Raw genomic sequence first — 13,127 nt, 5'->3', positions numbered from 1 at the left:
TATGAGTGTTCATTGAGCTATTCATTCTACTTCTCTATATGTCTGAAATTGTTCAAAATAAAATCGTTTTAAAATAAGACTTTTTTCATGTATCCAAAAGCTGAAGGAATTCATTACCAGAAGAACTGGAATACAGGAAATGTTAAAGGAAGTCTTTTAGGCAGAAAGAAAATGTTACCAGATGGAAATCTGGATGTACACAAAGGAATGAAGGATACTTGAAATGGAAAATATATGAGTAAATATAGAATTTTTAACTTACTTTTAAATTCACTTTAAAAGATAATTGAGCCTTTTCCACTTGGACCTGGACTAGAGATTATACATGGCCTCTGGCAGATTGAAAAATTAAATTTTTTCAAAATTTTTAAATGGACAAATAACCAGTAAAAAGATGTATTCTCACTTCTCTTAGAGATTTGGAGGCTCTGGGAAGCCTGGTCCTTACATTTCCTCACAGCAGCAATTGTCTTGAGTTGAATGATGACTGGCCTTGATCTCCTTTTATAAAGGGGGAAACTGCAGAATAATGAGACTGGTATTTGCTTTCTTGGACAAAGAGAACAACAATTTTATAGTTAAGGAAAAAATCAGATGAAGGAAGATAGGCTTTAGAAATACAAGAAAAGAAAGACCAGAGGGAGGCACCAGAAACTGTTCCACCTACAAGCTCATGGCTAGTCTGCTAGGACACCAGGCTAAAGAAGCAAAATGGCTTTTGAGGATGTAAACCCTTCAAGGAAAATGAAAGTCTCTTGGTTTTTTCTGGGAGTTGTTTGCCTGCACTGAATATTTAGTATGACTTGTTGGGGTTTGCAAGAGATAGTGCTTTAATTTTTTTCTTTTAATAAATGTCTCATGGGTTGGAATAGGTGATATAGTTTCACTAGCTAAAGTATGCTGTTCTAAAGTGGGGGTTAGCACTTTCAAAAGAGGGTGGGATTTTTTTAAAAGCCATTTTGGAAGACCTCACAGAGGTGAAAAAAATATATGAGACAAACAATTATTTTTCCTCCTTTTTCTCAAATTTGGAAATTTGTTCCTCTGTGGGATGGCCATAAAAATCGTGGAACTCTTTAATGGCAAGGTTAGGGGAAAGAATGACACTTTTATTGCCTTAGAGAGTGAATGCTTAAAAAAAAAAACACTTTTTTTTTGGTCCCATTTTCTACATGTGTGAGTGATGTGAGGAAAGCATCACAGGGATGCTTAGCATCTCAAGTCTTGTGCTTTGTCCTTCTCTGTGCTGCTTGCAATCTTATCATGAGCACGCATAGAGTCACAAAGTTACAAGTGTTTCTCAAACTTAGCGGTCTGTACTTGCATATCTAAAGTGGAGAAAAAGAATTTTCCATTAAATGAAGGGGAAATACTCACAGCTAACATCATACTTAATGGTGAAGGACTGAATTCCTTCTCCCTAAGATCACAACACAGGGTAAGGTTGTCTGCTCTCACCAGTTCTATTCAATCTTCTAGTAAAATTCTAGTGGAGGCAATTAGACCAGAAAAGGATATAAAAGGCATCCAGACTGGGAAGGGAGAGTTAAAACCATCTCTATTGGCAGATAACATGATCTCGCATAGAAAAAGCCATGAAGAATCCACCAAAAAGCTACTAGAGCTAATAATGAGTTTAGAAATCTTGTATGATACAAATCAACATACAAACATTCTTGCAATGAACAATCCAAAAATAAAATTAAGAAAACAATTCCATTTATAATAGCATCAAAAAATAGTTAGACATTTAACAAAAGAAGTGCAAGACATGTCCACTAGAAATCATTGAATGAAATCAAAGGAGACCTAAATGAATAAAAAGACATCCCCTGTTCATGGATTGGGAAATTTAGTATTATTGAGCTGACAATACTCCTCATATTGATCTGCAAATTCAACACAGTCTCCACCAAAAATCCCCACTGGCTTTTTTTGCAGAGAATCTAAATCTGATCCTAAAATTCATATGGAAATAGAAGGAATTCAGAATAGCTACAATAATCTTTAAAAAGAACAAAGTTGAAGAACTCATACTTTCCAATTCCAGAAAACTAGAGGAGTTAACACTGAATAGTACTGGCATAGGATACATATGGGGATCAATGGAATTGAGAGTCCAGAAATAAACCCTTATGTCCATGGTCAATTGATTTTTTGACAAGGGTGGCAAGACAATCAAAGGAAAAAGAACTGTTTTTCAACAAAGATTGCTGTGACAACTAGATATCCACATGCAAAAGAATGAAGTTGAGTCCTTACCTAACACCATATACAGAAAGTACTCAAATGGATGAAAGACTGGGGCACCTGGGTGGTTGGTTGGGCATCTGACTTCAGCTCAGGTCATGATCCCAGGGTTCTGGGTTTGAGCTCTACATTTGGCTCCCTTCTCAGTGGGGAGTCTGCTTCTCCCTCTGTCTCTGCCCCTCTGCCCCTCACCCCACCTGTGTGCACATGCACTCTCTCTCTCACCCCCCCCCAAATAAACAAATAATCTTTTAAAAATGGATAAAAGATCACAATGGAAGAACTAAAACTGCAAAATTCTTCAAAGAAAACAGATATAAATCTTCATGACCTTGGATTAGGCAATGATTCCTTACATTGGACATCAATACTGTAAGAAAAGAAAAAATAAATAAAGTAGACCTTCTCAAAATCGAAATATTTTGTTAATTGTTAATCTGTTAATAAAACAGAAATACTTAGATTTAGTATTTATTAAAATATTACAGCTCAGTAATAAAAATACAAATAACCCAATTTTTATAATGGACAAAGAATCTGAATAAATATTTCTCCAGAGAAGATAAACAAATGAACAACAGGCACATGAAAAGACACTCAACACCATTAGTCATCAGGGAAATGGAAATTGAAACCACAATGAGATACCACTTCACATTCACTAGAATGGCTATAATCAAAAAGACAACAATTAAGGGGAGCCTGGGTGGCTCAGTCAGTTAAGCGCCTGCCTTCAGCTCAGGTGGTGATCCCAGGGCCCTCCCTCTCCTCCTCTCCTTGCTTGTACTCTCTCTCTGTCAAATAAATAATAAAATCTTTTTAAAAAGACAACAATTACAAGTGTTATAGAGGATGTGGAAAAATGCAAATATTCATACACTGGTGGTGGCATGTAATATGGTACAGCAACTTTGGAAAACATCTTGGTAGTTCTTAGAAGGGTTAAACATAGAGGTACCATATAACCCAGCAATTCTATTCCTAGGTATCTACCCAAGAGAATTCAAACATATGTTCACACAAAAACTCGTACACAAATGTTCACAGTAGCATTAGTCATAACAACAAAAACTCTAATGGCACTGCACTTGTGCAGAAAACAAATGTTTTTTGTTAAAAAAAACATATAGAAATTATGTACAGGTAAAGCAGCATTAGGTCTGTAATTTATTTTAAAATGTTTCTAACACAGATGAAGTGAATATAATAAAAAGTTTTACCCAAGTTCCCAGCAACAGGTCAAAAATTCACTCACAGGGGTGCCTAGGTGACTCAGTCAGCTAAACATCTGACTCTTGGTTTCTGCTCAGGGGTTGATCTCAGTGTCAGGGGATCGAGCCCCGGGGTGGACTCCATGCTCAGCGGGGAATCTGCTTAGATTCTCTCTCTTCCTCTCCTTCCATCCCTTGCCTGCTACCCACAGCTTGCAGGTGCACACTGTCTCTATAAATCTTTGAAAAAAATTTACTCAACAGATGTATTCTAGCTATTAAGTCTAGCTAATATGATCTCAAATATAAGTAAATACCTCAAAGCAAAAGACAAAATAAAAATAGTGATAAGCAAATAAACCAGTAAACTTAAAACACAAATCACTCTTAATCACGTGATCAGGAAGTGTAATGCCTCTGTTAAAAAGTATTTCTTGACGGCAGCCCAGGTGGCTCAGCGGTTTAGCGCTGCCTTCAGCCCAGGGCCTGATCCTGGAGACCTGGGATCGAATCCCACGCCGGGCTCCCTGCATGGAGCCTGCTTCTCCCTCTGCCTGTGTCTCTGCCTCTCTTTCTCTCTGTGTCTCTCATGAATAAATGAATAAAATCCTTTAAAAATATATTTCTTGAAATAGAGTTATAACATAAGGGGAAAGTGCAATACTAATCCAGAGCTCATTTTCCAGATTAATCCAATACCACAGAGAGGGAATAAGAAATAAAGTAAAAGTATGATAAATTTTTCATCATGTTGGGTGAAGTGGGAAGGAGAGACAAAATTACTGTTTAACTTTTTTAATTAATGGAGAAATATAGGTTCAAGTATGTTGTTAATCATTTAAAGGAAAATGATAGAACAGAAATTTGAAGTAGAACATTTAATTAAATAAAGAATAAAAAACTGGACAATATGAAACTTGTTTGCTCTAGCAAAATTGAGAAAATAAAATTAAGGAAACAATAGAAAATCATACTAAACTGAAAATATTTTTTAAGAGATAGAAGGAATAGGGAACAAAGGAGTTATTACAATAGATGCAAATGTGCCAATTTTCCTTATTGAAACACAAAAACTCTCAGACTAAGTAAAATAATTTTTAAAATCTAGCTATCAATTGTTCACCAGAGGAATACCTAAAGTAATTTGATATAGTAAGGACAGTCGTTAAAATAAGAGATAAGAGGGGGCACCTGAGTGGCTCATTGGGTTAGGTGTCTGGCTCTTGATTTTGGCTTGGGTCATAATCACAGGGTTGTGAGATTAAGCCCTGCCTTACACTCCACACTGTGTGTATAACCTGCTTAAGAGTTTCTCTCTACTCTCCCTCTGTCTCTCCCATCATTAAATAAATAAATAAATAAATAAATAAATAAGTGAAAAATAAAATATGGGAAAAGATATACCAGGCAAAAGCAAATAAAATGGACACAGGAGGCCATATTAATGACAAAGTTGACTATAAAGCCAAAAGGATTAAATGAGACATAAAGGGATATTTCATAATAATTAAGGGTAAAATTACAAACAAGATATTAGAAATACGTAGCTAATTTATAAACCTATAATCGTATGGGAAATTTTAAGAGGTCTCTCTCAGAATTTTACGATGTCAAGTAAATATGTAATAAATAAATGTTTATGCATTGGGTAAGCTTATTTTTAATTAATGTAAAAAGAATTTTATATCCTGAAGACAATGTTTTCTCAAATATTCTTAGAACACTTCTGAAAAAGATACAACACCTAGAACACTTTAATCAGCCTCAGAGAAAAGCTAAAAACTCTAAAGCTTTACATGCTATATTGCCTGACCACAATTTAAAAAGTAACACAAGAAATTAGTATTAAAAAGTAAGTGTGAATTTTTAACCATTCAGAGGAAATCAAAACTGAATTACAGACAATATGAAGACTACAGAAAAGGATCAAAATATATAAGATGCAATAAAAATCAGGCTCAGAGGAAAACTGATAGCCTTAAACTATTCTACTGTTAAAGAAGAAACACTGGAAGTACATAAGCTACATATTCCACTAAAAATGAACTAGAAAAACAAATTGGGAAGCCAGAACAAAGTATGGTGACAAAATCCGTTTAAATTCAACAGAAACTAATATATTCCTTTAAAGACATAAAAGATATGACTACTAAAATCAATGACTTCCTTTAGAAAAACAAAGTGACTAGATAACAAAACAAAACCATATACTATAAGAAATGATAAAATGGATGCAGAAGAAACTTTCCAAAGTAAAAGAAAATAGTACGCACAATTTTATGCCATTGAAAACTAGATAAAATGGACCATTTTCTGGGCAACCATAAATTAGCAAAATCGACTTAAGCAACAAATACTATAAAGTAGAACAATAATCACAGAAGAATTCAAACCATCTATCACCAAAAAATTGTTTTAAATCTTGCATTCTTCAAATGTTTGGGAAATGGATAATTGTTGTGTTATATAAATTATCCCAGATTGTAGAAAACAGTTTATTCAATAAATTTGGAAGATTTTGTAACACTTGTGCCAAAACCTGATGAAGAGGGGCACCTGGGTAGCTCAGTGGTTTAGCATCTGCCTTTGGTTCAGGGCATAATCCCAGGGTCCTCTGATTGAGTCCTGCATCAGGCTCCCCACAGGGAGCCTCCTTCTCCCTCTGCCTATGTCTCTGTGTCTCTCATCAATCAATATATAAAATCTAAAAACAAAACAAAACAAAACAAAATCTGATAAAGATAATACAAATCCAATCTCACAAATGTAAATGCTTATATAATCAAAGCCAGTAGTGCAATAAGAGAACAATACACTATTACCAAATAGGTCTTTAATTTAGGAATGTAAGAATAGTTTAACATAAATAAGTTCATTGCATTAACTGGTTAATGAGATTTTTAAAAATAAATAAATAAACAGATCATGGGGCACTTGGATGGCTCAGTTGGTTAAGCATCCGACTCTTGATTTTGACTCAGGTCATGATCTCAGGGTCCTGGGATCCAACCCCACTTCACATCGGGCCTCTGCACTCAGCAGGGAGTCTGTTTGCCCCCATGCCCCTTACTACCCTCATGTTCTCTCTAAATAAATAAATAAATAAAATCTTTAAAAAAATTAAAAGGTCATCCCATTATGTGACAAAAAGACATTTAATAAATTTCAATAGCCATTCCTGATTATAAAACCTGGGAAATGTAAGAATAGAAACATCTTTATCAATAACAACAGTATCAGAAACCAAGGCAATAGCATGATAAAGGTCAGTGCTCTATAAAAATTAAAAGCAAAACCAAGACAAGGATGTCACTGCCTCCATATTGTTCTCAATCTTTTATCTGATGCAATCAGACAATAAAAGGAAATGAATAATAAATGTTTAAAAGGGAGAACACATGATAATAAGAAAATAAACTATTAGAATTAATAAAGGGTTCAGTAAGGGGGCCAATCATAAGCTTTGCATTAAAACAGTCACTTTTCATCATACCGACAATAACCTATTGGTAGGTGTAACACAAAGAGAAATCTCATTCACAATATCAATAAAAATTACTCTCGTTCTCAAAAACAATAAAAATTATGAAATACCCAGGAAAAAAGAGATAATAAGAAAAGTATGAGACCCATACCAAGAAAATGATAAAGTCCCAGAGAAGTAAACAAAAAAGACCTAAATTTTGCATGGGGTATTCAATTTGGTAAAGATGTTAGTCTCAGAGATCATCTATGAGCTTAATGTAATTCCACTCAGAATTCCATTTTTTTCCAAAATATAGACAAAATAAATTACAGATTTATCGCAGACTTAAATAAGTATAATAGCTGTAACTTACTGTGGACTTACTATGTGCCAGGCATTGGGTTAGACTCTTTACAATCATTAATTTTTTTTTAAGATTTTATTTATTTACTCATGAGACACAGAGAGAGAGAGAGAGAGAGAGAGAGAGTTAGAGACACAGGCAGAGGGAGAAGCAGGCTCCATGCAGGGAGCTTAATGTGGGACTCCATCCCAGGTCTCCAGGATCAGGCCCTGGGCTGAAGGCAGCGCTAAACCGCTGAGTCATCGGCGCTGCCCTACAATCATTAATTTGTTTAATCCTTGGAATGACTCTATTTTTAAGCCCTTTTTACAGATGGCACAGAGAGGAAATCAAGGCACAGAGAGGAAAATGATCTGCCTAAGCTTACACAGCTGGAAATTCATAGAGCAATGACTCAAACATAGCCTTTCCTACTTCAATACCCGTGCTATTTTTTAAAGTTCTTTTTGACAAAAGTTGCATATATTTAAGATGTGTGATATGATATTTTGATATATGTATATGTTGTGAAATGATGACCACAAACTAATTAACATATCCATCATCTCCCAGTTACCTCTGTTTGTGTGTGCAAGTGTTTGTGTGTGTGTGTGGTGAGAACATGAGATCTAACATCATTACTGTGAACCTTGCCTAGGCTTAAAACCATGCAAGTATCAGAAGAAAGGAGAGATATCTTTGTGTTTTGTTTTTAATCATGGATTGGAAGGTCTTTCTTTGCTTGACATCAGGGCCAGGAAATAACAAGGAAAAACCTAACAGCTTCGCTTATGTCAAAACTTAAAACTTTTGGGATCCCTGGGTGGTGCGGCGGTTTGGCGCCTGCCTTTGGCCCAGGGCGTGATCCTGGAGACCCAGGATCGAATCCCACGTCGGGCTCCCGGTGCATGGAGCCTGCTTCTCCCTCTGCCTGTGTCTCTGCCTGTGTCTCTGCCTCTCTCTCTCTCTGTGTGTGACTATCATAAATAAATAAAAATTTAAAAAAAAAAAAAAAAACTTAAAACTTTTGTATAGAAATTAAAAAGACACCAGAAACAAATATGCAAAAAAAGGACAAACAGGAGTAGATATTTGCAATGTTTATGACAGTTACTAGCTATACAATGCAGAAAGTTTCTATGTATCAATTTTGAAATAACAGCAACAGAAAAACCATCAACAGGGAGTTCACAGCAGAAACCAACAAAGTAAAAAATAAAGTAAAAAATAAAAATAAAATTAAAAAAAAAGAAACCAACAAAGTATCAAGAAACAAAAGGATACTCAATTTCATCAGAATCAATACAATTCAATTTTATGGAACCCTTAAAAAGGTAAGGTGGATTTATTTGTGCTCACATAAAAAAAGTTCACAAGATGTTATGGAGTGAAAAAATCAAGTTACAGAGTTCTGTGCAAAGTCTGATCCCTATCTATAATAATTTTTTAAGAGTTTATTTATTCATGAAAGACACAGAGAGAGAGAGAGAGAGAGAGAGAGAGAGAGAGGCAGAGACATAGGCAGAGGGAGAAGCAGGCTCCATGCAGGGAGCCCGAAGTGGGACTTGATCCCAGGACTCCAGGATCACACCCTGGGCCCAAGGCAGGTGCTAAACCGCTGAGCCACCCCGGGATCCCCTAGCTGTAATAAATTTTAAATGTGGGCACTTTGTGATTAGAGCTTGAAGGGTATACACTAGCTACTAGTGGGAATTTAGTGGAATAGGGTTATAAAGTTGGGGAAGGTGGAGAGAGTTTCATTTTCTGTTGCATGTGATTTTGCAGAGGTTTTTTTTTTTTGCAATGTCCATGTGCTTTGATAATGTATGTGTATTAATTATTATAATCATATTGACTAAAAGTAATATACATTGGAAGATCTACTGGATCACGAGGAGAAAAATATTATGCATTATATATAAAAAATATATATATATATGAAACAAGCATGAAAATGTGAAAAACCCAAAGTAAAATAATGACGCTTATATTTGTATTAGGGGAGAGGAGTGCAGAAGAAATACACTTAGCTGTAAATGGCTATCTCTGGGATTAGGAGTTGCAGAGGTCTTTAAATTCTATTTAATATGGTCCATCTCAGTATTTTTGGGCAAGTGGAGGAAAACTGCACCTGTTAGTCCTGCGTAAACTAGTGAGAATTTCATTGACCTGGGGATGAAAAAAACAAGGTTCTGATGCTAACTCTGTTCCTTTTCCCCTTGAGGTTCCAGTTTTCTCATCTGTAAGACCTGGTTAACTCTATCCAACTCCTAAACATCTCCCAATTCTATCAAGCCATCATTTCCTGATTCTACATATTTCAAATTGCATTCACTAAAAAAACCCACACTCTCAGCATTTGCAAATTGCCTAAAAAACGATAACCTCTCCTGAGAGGAAAAACCAATGTAAAACTTGAGGAGTTCACTAGGGCCATCCTCAGTGCCTGTTGCATACCCATTTCGATTGCTTCACCAGACAATAATCTATATTCTGATGGTTGGAAACAGCCAGCCAGTAGGGGCTGGTTTTTTTGCACAATAAGCAATGACCTCTGGTGGTTTCGTGATCTAAAAAAGCACAGGTCAAATTAGAAAGGTTTTTGTTGTTGTTGTTGTTATTTTGTTTGTTTTGTACTTTTGTAAATACACATAAGTTAGACATTCAATTCCTCCTTTGACATGGTTCTCTGTTTTTACCAGTTCACAACCCCCCACACACCCCGCCTCCACCCCATTCCAGCCCTCTGCCCCATAGGTTCCTCGTTAGCCGCATTCACTCTCAGAGAGATTGTAACGTTCCTGAAAGAACACCAAACTACAATTCTGCTCACCATTAATCCTTGTCTTCTCCAGCCCTCCACAGTACAATCGCCTCTCTATTTCATTCATTGCCCCCCCATCTACAACCTGCACATATTTGCAGTCAATCGGAGAAGTAATTACTTTTGTACGGGAGCACCACAAACCAACTCTTATTTCCACTAGACACAAATATCAATTAAGCATAAAATTCAATTTAGGATTGAAGTGCTGCCGAACCTCCCACCAAAAAAAAAAAAAAGAGAGAGAGAGAAAAAAAAAGATTCAGTCCTCTTCGTTAACAGGATTTCAGGCCTCATTTTTTAAGAAGGGGGGTGGCGGGAAGCAGGAATCCCTTCAAACAGTTTAAACTGCCCTATTTTTTATTCTTGGAGCAATTTTCTTGGTGCAAAATTTAGGTTAAAAGCTGCAAAAATGTATCTAAGAAATACAGAAAATGATGTTCAACATTTTTTCAGTAGCCCAAAAGATGTTTTTTGTAAATCAGATAAAAATTGCTATTAGAAGAGTATCACTTGGATAATAATGTTGGAGACATATTCAAGGTAAAGGAGGGCTGGTAAGGATTAATTCCACAAAAGTAAGAAACTTTGTTCTTGTGATTGACTTCACTGGGGCATGCAACCACTTGAAATGCATAGGCTAACAGAAATCAAATATTGCAAAAAAAAAAGTGAGAATCAGATTTCATCACATAAATAATCAAATAATTTTTCCTATGTTATAATTGTCTTTCAAAAACTTAAAATTTAACAAAGTCAACTATCCTGGCAAACACGAGAGAATCCTCCTAAACTAAAATTGCATGAGGATATTTTGTCTTGGGAAATGGTCCTCCCCTTACTGTTCCAAGTTCTGTTATTCTCTTAATGACCTGTTTTTCATTTGAAGTTAGGTGTGTGTGTGTGTGTGTGTGTGTGTGTGTGTGTGTGTGCATGTATACAATACATCCACAGGGAGACAAATGCCCACATACCTGATACAAACAAGGGCGGGGGGGCTGGTCCTTGACCAGCCTGTCTTCCTTCTCTTATTAATATAACTTCTAATCACACACCAGAGCCTATAATCTTGAACCCTGAAAAACAAAATACATTCATCGACGTTTGAAAAGTAACCCCCAAGAAATGCATTCCTAAATCCTTTAAAATAAACAAATTAAGTGTCCAAGAATAGGAATTCAAGGAGATTTAAATTTGAATTAGCTTAACTACTTTTGACAAGTTTACACATGAAAGACACCAAGATTGTATGTACTACTTGCTGCTTTAAGAAGTTTCATTCTGTCTGTCTATATAAAAAGTTTCGGCCAAAGTTAAATCAATCTCCTCTACTGATTTTCAACATTAGACAAATACCCAGCCCTTTTTTTCTTTCTTTTTTTTTTTTTTTTTTGAACCCTGCTTTCAGCCTGACTTTTTCCCCAATTGAAATTCAGGCCCTCAATGGTTGGTTTTTCTTGGTTCTAAATGTTGATAAAAAAGGGTTTTCTCTACTCCCTCAATTTGATGTGACAGGCTTCTGACATGAATAATGGAAGCATTTCTTTCACAGGCAAATCAACTTAATTTAGCAAGCCTTTATACTCTCAGTGGGCAAGCCACAATCCCCGAGATTCCATGAGAGCCTTTAAGTTAGACGAAATCTTTAGAATTTGCAGAAAATGTATAAAGTAAACAACACTTATTTTGTCACAATACTTGAATAACTTTTATGCAGGAGTTACAGATGAATATATTACTTCCTAATCAGATCTTGATTTACAAGCAATTTACAAGCTCAAGGGAAACTAGCCCTCAGTAAGAAAAATAAGAGAAGTCTCTACACAAATAAATTTTAAAGCCTAAAGATTGAAAACAAAACACAACGAAAAGCTGAGAATACAAAAAAACAAACACCCTCTCCCTCTGAACAGAAAAGACACAGAAAAATCAAGATACCTATACATTGCAGGGCCGAGTGGAATTTCTTAACAACAGCCTAAGAGAACTATTTTGAACAATCCTTTTAGGCAGGATCTTGGGAGAACTGAGAGGGCAGCACTTCCTAGCCATCAGACTAAAAGGAATAGATCCCACAGTCATTTCCACCTCCAAAATCAGGACCCAGTTATTCCCCCTGAGAACATTTCAGGACAGGAAGAAGACATGTTAATAATGCATTAGTGAAAGAGGGATGGGACTCAGAAGAATAAAACTAAGACATATGCCTTCTGAGTTGGCCATGGAGGAATGATTAAAATATGAAGGAAACCAGCCTCGGAATGCAACATATTTTGCATTATAACAGAATATGGAGGTTGGCATTTGCCCCCTGGCCTTCTGTATCTTTTTTTTTTTTAAGGTAAAATAGAAAGAAAGGAAACAACACAGGACTGGGAATCTGGAGACCTGCTCCCAGCTCAGCAAGAACATTTCCTGAGACCTTAGGTAAGTCTCTTCCTCTCTCTGGGACTCAGTCCTCTTCTGTTCAACCAGAAGGCAGAAGTAGGTGATCTCTAAGGTTCCTTCCCATTCTAAAATGCTCTCTTTCCATGCCCCAGTGACAAAAGTCTAGACGGATAGTGATAAAAGGACTCAATTATTACATATAATTCATAAATCTTAAAGAGTGCTTTACAACTCTGGGATTGGGGCTTGAGCAGGTTTAGCAGATCTACCTTGAGATTCCTTCCTCTGGTAGCTTTCCATAATTTACTGTCAGCAAATATATAAAAAACAATGTGCTTGCATCTGCCAAGGAAAACCCCAGCAACTGAGAGTTTCTTGGAGCAAAATTGGTTCTTTTTATCCTCAACTGTTTATCTTATCAACTTCTGAGAATATTTGTAAAATGGTAAATGATAATTTAGAAGAGCATTTTACCTACCTGTACACTTTTTGCAGGACTCCTGATGTACTACAATTTTCAGTGTACAAATAAAAGCATAATTCTGCCCCAATATTATAGTATTTGAATCACGACAGTTTCTGTTTTACCATTATTTAAAATTTTTGTGAAGATGCATATGTTCAAGTAAAAAAATAAACTGGCTT

The 13,127-nt window shown here is 35.9% G+C and overlaps 1 long non-coding RNA gene across 7 annotated transcripts in view; it reads right to left on the bottom strand.

The window, feature by feature from the left end:
* Window positions 1-13,127, bottom strand: part of LOC140596308 (uncharacterized) — a 248,193-nt gene that overhangs the window by 73,106 nt on the left and 161,960 nt on the right. For all 7 annotated transcript variants that reach the window (XR_011998348.1, XR_011998345.1, XR_011998349.1 and 4 more), the window contains one exon: window positions 11,069-11,170. This is a non-coding gene — a long non-coding RNA (uncharacterized lncRNA). The remainder of the gene's footprint in view (window positions 1-11,068; window positions 11,171-13,127) is intronic.

Source organism: Vulpes vulpes, chromosome X (assembly GCF_048418805.1).
Source record: "Vulpes vulpes isolate BD-2025 chromosome X, VulVul3, whole genome shotgun sequence".
Taxonomy (NCBI): domain Eukaryota; kingdom Metazoa; phylum Chordata; class Mammalia; order Carnivora; family Canidae; genus Vulpes; species Vulpes vulpes.
The sequence above is the reverse complement of the archived record's forward strand: the minus strand, read 5'-3'. Positions and strand labels throughout refer to the sequence as shown.